At 39.8% G+C, this 9,701-nt stretch overlaps 1 pseudogene; it reads right to left on the bottom strand.

The window, feature by feature from the left end:
- Positions 1–480: 480 nt before the first annotated feature.
- Positions 481–3,475, bottom strand: LOC127753731 (uncharacterized; annotated as a pseudogene).
- Between the last annotated feature and the right edge of the window lie 6,226 nt (positions 3,476–9,701).

Here is a 9,701-nt window from a genome sequence, read left to right as displayed (position 1 = left end):
CACAATGTTGCTAGGTGGCTGAATCAAATATTATATTGCTTATGGACTACTTTTGGAGTACATTGTGGATGCCCTACACATTGTGCAACTAGTCTATAGCAAGCAAATAACAAAAGCTGCTCATAGCACTATGGGTAGGCAAGAAGACAATAAAAAAGTATAATTGTACAGTGGCACTGTTCACAAATATTAAACAAAAGAACTTGTAACCGTTGCACAAGTAGCCGTTGGCTTCCTAAACATACAACACTACAAAAACGCACCGAAGGGATTGCCCAAAAACTGAAACAACATACACCAGCAACATACACAGCTCTCAATTTGCTAGAACACTAGTTGCAATGGATCCCTCCACTAGAAACATCTCAAATTTCACGAATCAAGACTCCCCAAACCAATACTTTGAGAGTAGTGACCATATCTCACCCCACACACCCCAATCCCAGTTTATCTTTGCATCACCAAATTATCTACAAAACTTCAACCCTTTTGGTCCAATAAATCAGCCACCCTTCAGTCAATCTTCTCCAAGATTTCAAGGCGTTCAACACCAAGGGAGCTGGCTACAACATACTCCACCAAGCTACCAAGGTTTTCATTTACAAGAGAGTTTTGGTTCACCAACTATGCAGTTTGGAGCTGCAGCCAATAGGCCACCATCTGTGCTGCAATTTAGCTCTTCGGTTGGTACTGTAGCCAACACTTCTTCTCATGGATCTGAGTCTAGTTCTCCATGCCCTGCAAGACAAAAAGAGAAACAGCATGTCACCATTGATGAGTCAAGCAGTAGTAGTGAAGAAGAGCCAAAGTGGCGTACACGCATAAATTGGACTGAAGAAGAGAACCTACGCCTTCTTAGCTGTTGGTTACATCACTCAACAGATCCTGTAAAGGGCATCGACAGGAAATCAGAATATTACTGGAAAGCTGTAGCTGATGAGTTCAACACCAACGCGCCAACAAATGGACACAAGAGGTCAATCAAGCAACTGAAGACACATTGGGGTGATGTGAAGAGAGAGATCACAAAGTTCTGTGGAGTATATGGTAGACTTAAAACTACTTGGGGCAGTGGGCAATCTGATGACATGGTCATGAACTCAGCCCATGTGGTATTCAAAAAAGAAAACAAGGACAAACCTTTCACTTTGGAGTACATGTGGAGAGAGGTCAAGGATTTGCCTAAATGGCGTAGAATAGTCCAAGAGGAAAGTGGAAATAAGAGGACCAAGGTTTCATCATCAGGAGCATACACTTCTTCATCTAACCAAGACACAGAAGAGGAATCCATTAGCAAAGAGAAGTGCCCCGAGGGACAGAAGAAAGCAAAGGCTAGGCTAGGAAAAGGAAAAGATGCTGCACCATCTCCTTTGGGCAGCCAACCAAGTCAGAACATGATTCTGTATCATGAAGCTATGTCACTTAAAGCAACAGCAATGATAAAATCAGCAAAAGAGAAGAAGTACCAGACCTACTTAAAACTGTTGGAGAAAGATACTTCAAACTACAGTGAAGCACAACACAAGAGGCATGAAGGAGTCCTGGACCAATTAGCAAAAGAACTTGCTGAGGAGTAAATAATCAGCAAGTGAGGCTTGTACTACTATTACCTATTACATTCGTCATATTTAGAAGTGTTGAAAGTGCTACTTTCATATTTAGAAGTGCTGTGAGTCTATTTGTAACCCTAAATTAGCTACTGTAACAAGTTGAGGCTCTATATTGTATGGCCATGTTGTTAGTGTATGTGTAAGTCAAATTAATTAATCCTATTGGACAATAGAGGAATCACCTTTGTTTATCCTTAGTATTGATCCATGTCAAGGTCCATGATAGCTCCACCAGAACACATACATATGTAGTAAAATAATATTAATGCATGCCAAAAAGCAAAATATATATAGCTATTGTGGAACAGGGCATAAAGCAACATATAGCTGTTGAGAAAAAGACCACCAAAATATAGCTGTTGAGAAAAAGACAACCAAAATATAGCTAGAAAAAGACAACCAAAATATAGCTGTTGAGATAAAGCAATAGATAGCTGTTGGTATTCAGCAGCTATAAATATGATATGCAGTCCAGGACACCACTCCCTGATTCACACAGCACACACTCTCTCATTCACACAGCACACACTCCCTCATTCCAGAAAACAAGATGTCAAGTGACTCTCAAGATCAATCTAGTCATTCAGATGAGTCTATAGAGGCTGAGCTTGAAGCTGAGCTTGAGGCAGAGCTTGAAGCTGAGCTAGGGGCTGAATTGGAAGCAGAATCAACTGGTAGCTCTATTCGCCGTGGGGGCTACACACGAAGGTACATCAATAGAGATCATCAAGATGATCACAACAGATTGTTTGCTAAATATTATTCTGCCAATCCCTTGTACACCGACAATCAATTCCGTAGGAGATTTCGAATGAGAAAGCATCTATTTTTGCGCATAGTTGAAGCTCTAGGTGTTTGGTCTCCATATTTTCGTCTACGGCGAGATGCATTTGGTAAGGTGGGTCTATCACCATTGCAAAAATGTACAGCTGCCATCAGAATGTTAGCATATGGTTCACCAGCTGATCTTATGGATGAAACATTTGGGGTCGCCGAAAGCACAGCACTAGAGTGTTTGATTTATTTTGCTAAGGGTGTAAGAGTCATATTTGGCCAACAATATCTACGAAAGCCTACTAATGAAGATATTCAACGTTTACTTCAAGTAGCACATGGGCATGGATTCCCTGGGATGTTGGGTTGTCTTGACTGTATGCATTGGGAGTGGCAAAATTGTCCAGTAGCATGGAAAGGCCAATTTACACGTGGTGATTACAAGGTACCTACTATAATGCTAGAAGCAGTAGCATCTTATGATATATGGATTTGGCATGCTTTTTTTGGAGCTGCTGGTTCAAATAATGATATTAATGTTTTGGACCAGTCACCATTGTTCACTGAACAGCTACAAGGTAGAGCACCCGCCGTTCAGTTTAGTATTAATGGGACACAATACAACATGGGATACTATCTAGCTGACGGTATATATCCAGAGTGGGCCACATTTGTCAAAACAATCAACAGACCTCTAAGCGCTAAGCATAAATTGTTTGCAGCTCATCAAGAAGGAGCAAGAAAAGATGTGGAACGAGCTTTCGGGGTTTTGCAAAAATGTTGGGCCATCATACGTCACCCAGCACGGCTATGGGAACGGGAACAACTTGCAGATATAATGTATGCATGTGTTATTTTACACAACATGATAGTAGAGGATGAGAGAGGCATCTATGACATACCCGATGACTCAACATATGAACAAGGACATTCCCCGCATTTAACAGGACTTGATCATGGACCAGTCCATGCATTCTCAGAGGTCCTAGAAAAAGATATGGAAATTCGTGATCGACAAGCCCATCGTCGTCTCAAGGAAGATTTGATAGAGCATATATGGCAAAAATTTGGTGGTCATCGACAGCAACCATGAGAAAAAAAAACATATCAGCCTTGTATTTTGCTAGTTTTCCTTAGCCATGTAATTTAGGACTGTCAGTTTGTTTCCAGTAATTTGTATTCGTAAGTAGAATTATCGTCAGTACTTTTTACTTTGTCATGAATCTTGTACTTGACTAGTTAATTATCAATTGGTTGATTCAAAGGCATGCGTTTCATTGTTCTCACTGTAGAAAATGAACTAAGTCTATAAGTGCATATGCACACAAAGGAGAGATGCACATACGCGTATGAGCAGGGAGATAAAATGAGTCCAGGAAGCATCATGACGACAAAAAAAAAGCAAAGACTATGAATAGGAAGCAATAATACCCGATGTACCCAATGGTCCAGGTACATGCGTGCTGCAGCTTCTGCTCCGGCTACCCATCGGCGGTCGTTCGCCTTCATCTCCGGCTGTGCACCGCCGTAGCCTCCATAGCAAACTCGCGAGGCCGTGTTGCCTAGATCTGAGCCCATTGTGAAGGTAGCCAAACTAAAAAAACACACGAATGAGGAGTAAGCGATGCAGATCGATGAAGGGGGAGACCAATGGGAGGAGCGATGTTGCGGGCACCTCATGATATGGACGGCGACGGAGAGGGCTGGTTCGCCGGCGGCGGCGTGAGGAGTAGGGGGCGACGGAAAAGGGCTGGTGCGGCGGCGGCGGCATGGGGAGGTTAGAGGGCTGGTGCGGCGCCGGCGTGGGGAATTCGGGATGAGAAATTAGGGGCGGCGGAGAGGGCGTGCGGCGGCGTGGGATGGGGCGAGATTTGGGGGCGGCGTGGGATGGAGCGAGATTGGGATGAGGAGTCGGACTCTCGAACTCGCGCGAAGGAAACGAGAATAGGATGCGGCTGATTTTTTTTTTGCCTTTAGTGGGACCCACCTTAATTGCACACATTGTGGTGGTTTTCAAAACTATGGACTACTAGATGTGGGTCCTATATCTATGGACTGCTTTACCAAATCTATAGCTATGGGCTCTGTTCGGCTGCAATTTTTATTACTGTACCGCAGCCAATAGGAACATTATTTTGTATTTGTAGCTGTGACAGCCCAGCAGCTGCATATAGCAGCCAAACAGACCCATGCAATTCAGAAAATGAACTAGAAATAACCTAACCTAGTTTTTTTTAATTATTATCAGATGACTTCCTTTTTATTCAATAGATGCTTCTTAGAGTCCTGAGTTTTGAATTAAGGGCGCCATAGTATGCGTTGTGATTTATAGTGATGAAATTGTAACTGGAAAATAATCCATGAGTAAATAATTTAATGTGAAATTCATGCACATGAGTTATAAATACAATTTGTCAAGGTCTCATTGATCCTTTTTATAATTGTGGTCTCATGCATCGTTCCGTGCAAATAATTTGCATTATGTTTACACAAGATCCAATTCTAAATAATGTTATTTAGAAACTTGTCTCACAAAATACCCTGAAAGCAATAATTGGGTTAGACCTTCCGACATGTACAACAACAATAATTATACGGTCTCTGGTGAGTGACACGTTGGATGTTTGCTAATATGTTGGGGAGAGAATACATATACGTCTCCTCATGTACAAAACAACACAAGTATACACTGTGCATGTACTTGTTACACTCCCCCAAGTCATGGAAGCATGTTACTCTAGTCATGTTCTAAGTCTAACTTTAAAACCTTTGTGCATCGATATCAATATCTTTTGTATATTTAGATCGGATGCATAAAAACCATATATGCAGGCCAGTCCAAAAAAAATGGTTCATAATATTATAGTACCTACAATACAAATTAGTAATCGAAGTTGCGTCTAGAAGACGGTACTAACATTAATATGTATAGATTTTTTCAGGAAAAATGAAACATTTTTATGACGGAAGATAATATTAGTACAATGTTTAGCCTTCAGTAATGGGTAGACATAGGAACCCATGAAATGTTACTACCATATTAACAATTTACACATGCCATTTTCCATTATACACAACAACTTACTATTGTACTAATATTTTCTCTTGTACATAAATAATTTTGTATAATATATGCAGCAAGTTGGGCCACACAAGGGACCACAGAGAGAGAAGGAGAATGCAGGCAGGAGATGGGGGGCAGCAGCACACGGGCGCCACAGAGAATTCCAGCTTTTGGTCTGCACCACGGATCTGCAGGTTGCAAATTACTATGCAATTGCTACAGCCAAATCAAAAGAAAAGTTATTTATATTATTCATTTATTTATTTATTTTGAGAAACTAAGAGCTCGTAATGTACGTTATACTCACCCATATAAACGTATATGCACGTACCCTATTTCTAGAATATACTGATATATCTTAAGATTAACGGACCATTCCTTATCGATGAGTATATCACCTGCTAAAAAGTTTAACTGTAAATTTAAATACAATTAGCTGTAAATATAAATTCACATGTATTTTATTATTGTACTACTACTCCACTAGTATATTTATTATTGGTTTTTTTATTTAGATTCCTGAGCCCAGAAACCCTCGCGCTCACTACTCTCCCTCCCCTGATTCTCTGTGTGCGTGGGTGGGCCAGCGCCACTTGATGCCAACACATTATTATTAAGCGTCTCTGACAAAGCGGGGAATCATGTGGGACCACCTTTTGTGTAGGGACATGACATGATTTTTTTTCAGCTCTTTTTAGTTTTCTGCCGGTATTAAAAACTCGTTAGTATTGCATGACACACGTGTCCTTTACAAGGTATACAAGCTTACTCTAGATGGATGGGAAATGAAAAACAATAAACATTACAAACATCATAAAAATATCTCACGGCTAGAGGACATCTCGAAAACCGATAATTTTGAGGGGACACCAAAACTATTGCTTTATTATTTTTATCTAATTCGAGAGAGAAACCGTATTGAAATGATGAATTTGTCTCTCGAGTTAGCACATGTATGTTACTCGGCTTTGGTTTGATCGAACCGAACCATGCCATCTTTTCCCCCCGACCCCCTTCAAAAATCTAGAATGGCGACCACGACTCCACGAGTACATTTTACAACTTTCCAATTTGTTTACTTTTTCAAATGTTTAGGAAAAATCAATTGTTTATTCTTATTTTCCATATTTTCAAACTACACATTATGCAATTTGCAATCTACTATCGCCCCAAGTATATTGCTGCCATATATCAAATTTCTTCTTAGCATCAGGTTAGAAACTTGTGGCTCAAAAGTCATTCTTGTATTTTTGAAAAAAAAACTCTCTCTCCAATTGAACCTAAATAAAATAATAGCTACGGTGCCTGTACTATCCAATAAATTACATATTTGAATGTGTCCTTCCTTCATCGTACGCTTTTATTGTTCAACATCAAATTACTTAAAGTGTTATGTAGTAAAATTTACCAATGAAAAGTGTTTATAAAATTTGCCCGTTGTTTTAGAAGAACACTTCTATATATATGACATATCATATATAATTGGAATTTTGGTGGTAAGGTTTCACAAAACTACCCACATCTGAATCCCTCTTAATCACAAAAGCTTTCTGATTCCCAATCATTCAAATACCATTTAAGAAAATCCTATATTATAGTTTATTCTTTTTCCATAGACGGTTCACGAAACTTCTCTAATGGGTGACCTTCTAATAGTGGCGTGATGTAAACAAATGAGTCTTGTTTCAACCATAAGTAGCATATATTTTTTCAGATAATTCAAAACCATCTAGGTAAACCCCGTTAAGGCATACTATATAGGAACCATCGGTGATGACCTTCTCAGTAATAGGCTAAATCTGTTAGGATACGCATAGGCTACGATACTATAAATTAAAATTTTCTATCGTGTAAACCAGGAACCACACAAGTATTAGATCATAGATCATTACCACTCGACACTCTGCGCAGCGAAAGAAGGCGCTAAGAAGTCGAAGGAATTATCGCGAAGTAGCGGGTCGATGTAGAGGAAGTAGTCGATCGCACCAGCTCGATCTTCTCCTCCTCGTGCGTTCTCCTCGCCGTATTCACATGCCGATCAGCACCGCAAACCAGCGGCGCCTCTACCGGTATCCACACGTATAGGGATGGAACGCCACGCGTAAATGTGCTAGCACTCGCGCGCGGCTAGGGTTTTGCTTGGGGAAGATAGTGACGGCTAGGGTTTCTCACATGATGTAATACCTCCGCCGGTCACACCCCTCACGAATATATAGGATCCATCACTTGGGCCTTCAAGGCCCGTAGGACTCCTATTCGGATCCTTATCCGAATCAAGCTCATATTGGATCTCCATCCAATCCCCTTATTCTAGCCCATTAAGCGTGCGACCCTGTAGGTTCATGTACACTCGGCTGTAACCCGAAAACTCCTTTTTGGTTCACGCGTCAACAGCGGCCCCTAGCAGAGCGTATTGACCCACGGGGCATACATAAAGATCATATCGGCTGAACCTCTAGTGTATACTTGTATGAACCCCTTTGCCTCACGATATCGATTAAGCTCAAGGCTAGATATGTGCCATCCTCTAATAGCTCAATCGTTCACTCGAACCTGTTGATAGATTATATAACTTGTGATTGACTCCTCAATCACCTTTGGCATGGCCATGCACTTCCATAATCTACAACATCGAGGGGCCCAGTGATATATCTCCATAGGAGGGGCAAATCCCATCTTGATTATTCATATCCCACTACATGTTTCATAGCATACCCGAAAACTACTTTTATAACTACCCAATTACGGAGTAGCGTTTAGCAGTCTCTAAGTAAGCTACTACACATGTTGGGAACCATGATAATCTCAGGTCTAAGGATTCAACACCAACACTAAATGAGATCACTGATGACACAACACATATGGCTCTTGCAGTGTCTCATCATGTTGGATCTATCCAATAACATGTTCACTAACATGTGTCCACATTATTAATTTGGTATCTCTGTACCATGATCCATGAGACATGATCATCAATTAATACATATGCTGATCATCTAAACATATTTGTTCCACATATGATATTTGATCAGGGATCCTTTAGAAATAGCAACACACAACATAAAGAGTCTCATGAAAGAATCACATATTCATTAACCAATAATGAGTTATCTATTTCAAGGAACAAAGTCGGATAAATATGTAAACATGTTGAGTTGTGATCCAAATTCATTTGCACTTAATAAAGGCCAGCTTCTGCCGTAGCGGCGATGTAACCTCACCTCAGATATAGTGAAGATATTTTGCTGGCTGGCGCCCGTGGTTTTTTCTCTCCTATTTTGGGAGGGTTTTCACGTTAAATCTCGTGTCTTTTGTGATTGATCTATTGTTCTTTATCGTTTGTTCGCCTATCGTTTCCTAACAAAACATAGTATGTGATACAATCATCTCTATGATTGTCTCTAGGGCATATCACTAACAAAATCTTAATTTGAAAATTAATCTATATGTTTGTAATTGTTTTTTTTTCCAACATAACTTTGGATTTTAAACCGTTAAATTGTAGATGAGTAAAGTATTGTCCTAAAATTATTTTCTGTTACTTCAAACACTTATAAACCGCAGAAAAAAAAATGTCAGCCAATCAGATTCTAAAAATAGCATTGTGGTACTGTATATTGTTACCAGTAGCATCTTTGTTTGGTGGAGTTTCTATCAGCTAAGTTTTTGTCGAATGCTCTAACTTTCCTAAACAATTCAGATTCTCAACTAAATTATGAGAATTTAAATAAAAAACTAAAATATAAGAATTCGTGTAGTTATAGAATAAAAAATTAATTAGAAGATATAGATCATGAAGACCAGCTTTTCCAGGTTCTCTATTTTTGGGAATCTCGAGCCCCCAAACAAAGCTTAGATATACCTCAATGTTTCTCATTAGTTTGGGCCTAAAATGCCCAAAAACTTCTGTACCGTTCTTTCCTCATCTGGAAATGCTATGCAGTTTAAAAAACAAGGTCGACAACTGGTAAAAGAAAACTAAAGATAATAGAATGAGATAGATGAGAAAAGAACAAAAAGAAGGGAAGAGAGCGAGATGGGGGCTAGCTAGCTGTGCAGGTTGCGTACAGGTTGTGTGATGTGAGATATAGATTCAATTCTTCTAGAGAAAGTGTCTGGTCCTATGATCATGTATGATGTTGGAGCTTAATGTATAGCCACATCTTTTCAAAACTGATGTTCTAAGTGCACTCCTTTAATTACGCTTTGCAACATAATACTTCGTTGCGGAGAAATAGCATTTGTGGATTTGT

The sequence above is a fragment of the Oryza glaberrima genome, chromosome 11 (genome assembly GCF_000147395.1).
Source record: "Oryza glaberrima chromosome 11, OglaRS2, whole genome shotgun sequence".
NCBI classification, from domain to species: Eukaryota; Viridiplantae; Streptophyta; class Magnoliopsida; order Poales; family Poaceae; genus Oryza; species Oryza glaberrima.
Note: the sequence above shows the minus strand (reverse complement) of the source record. Positions and strands in the feature narration are given on the sequence as shown.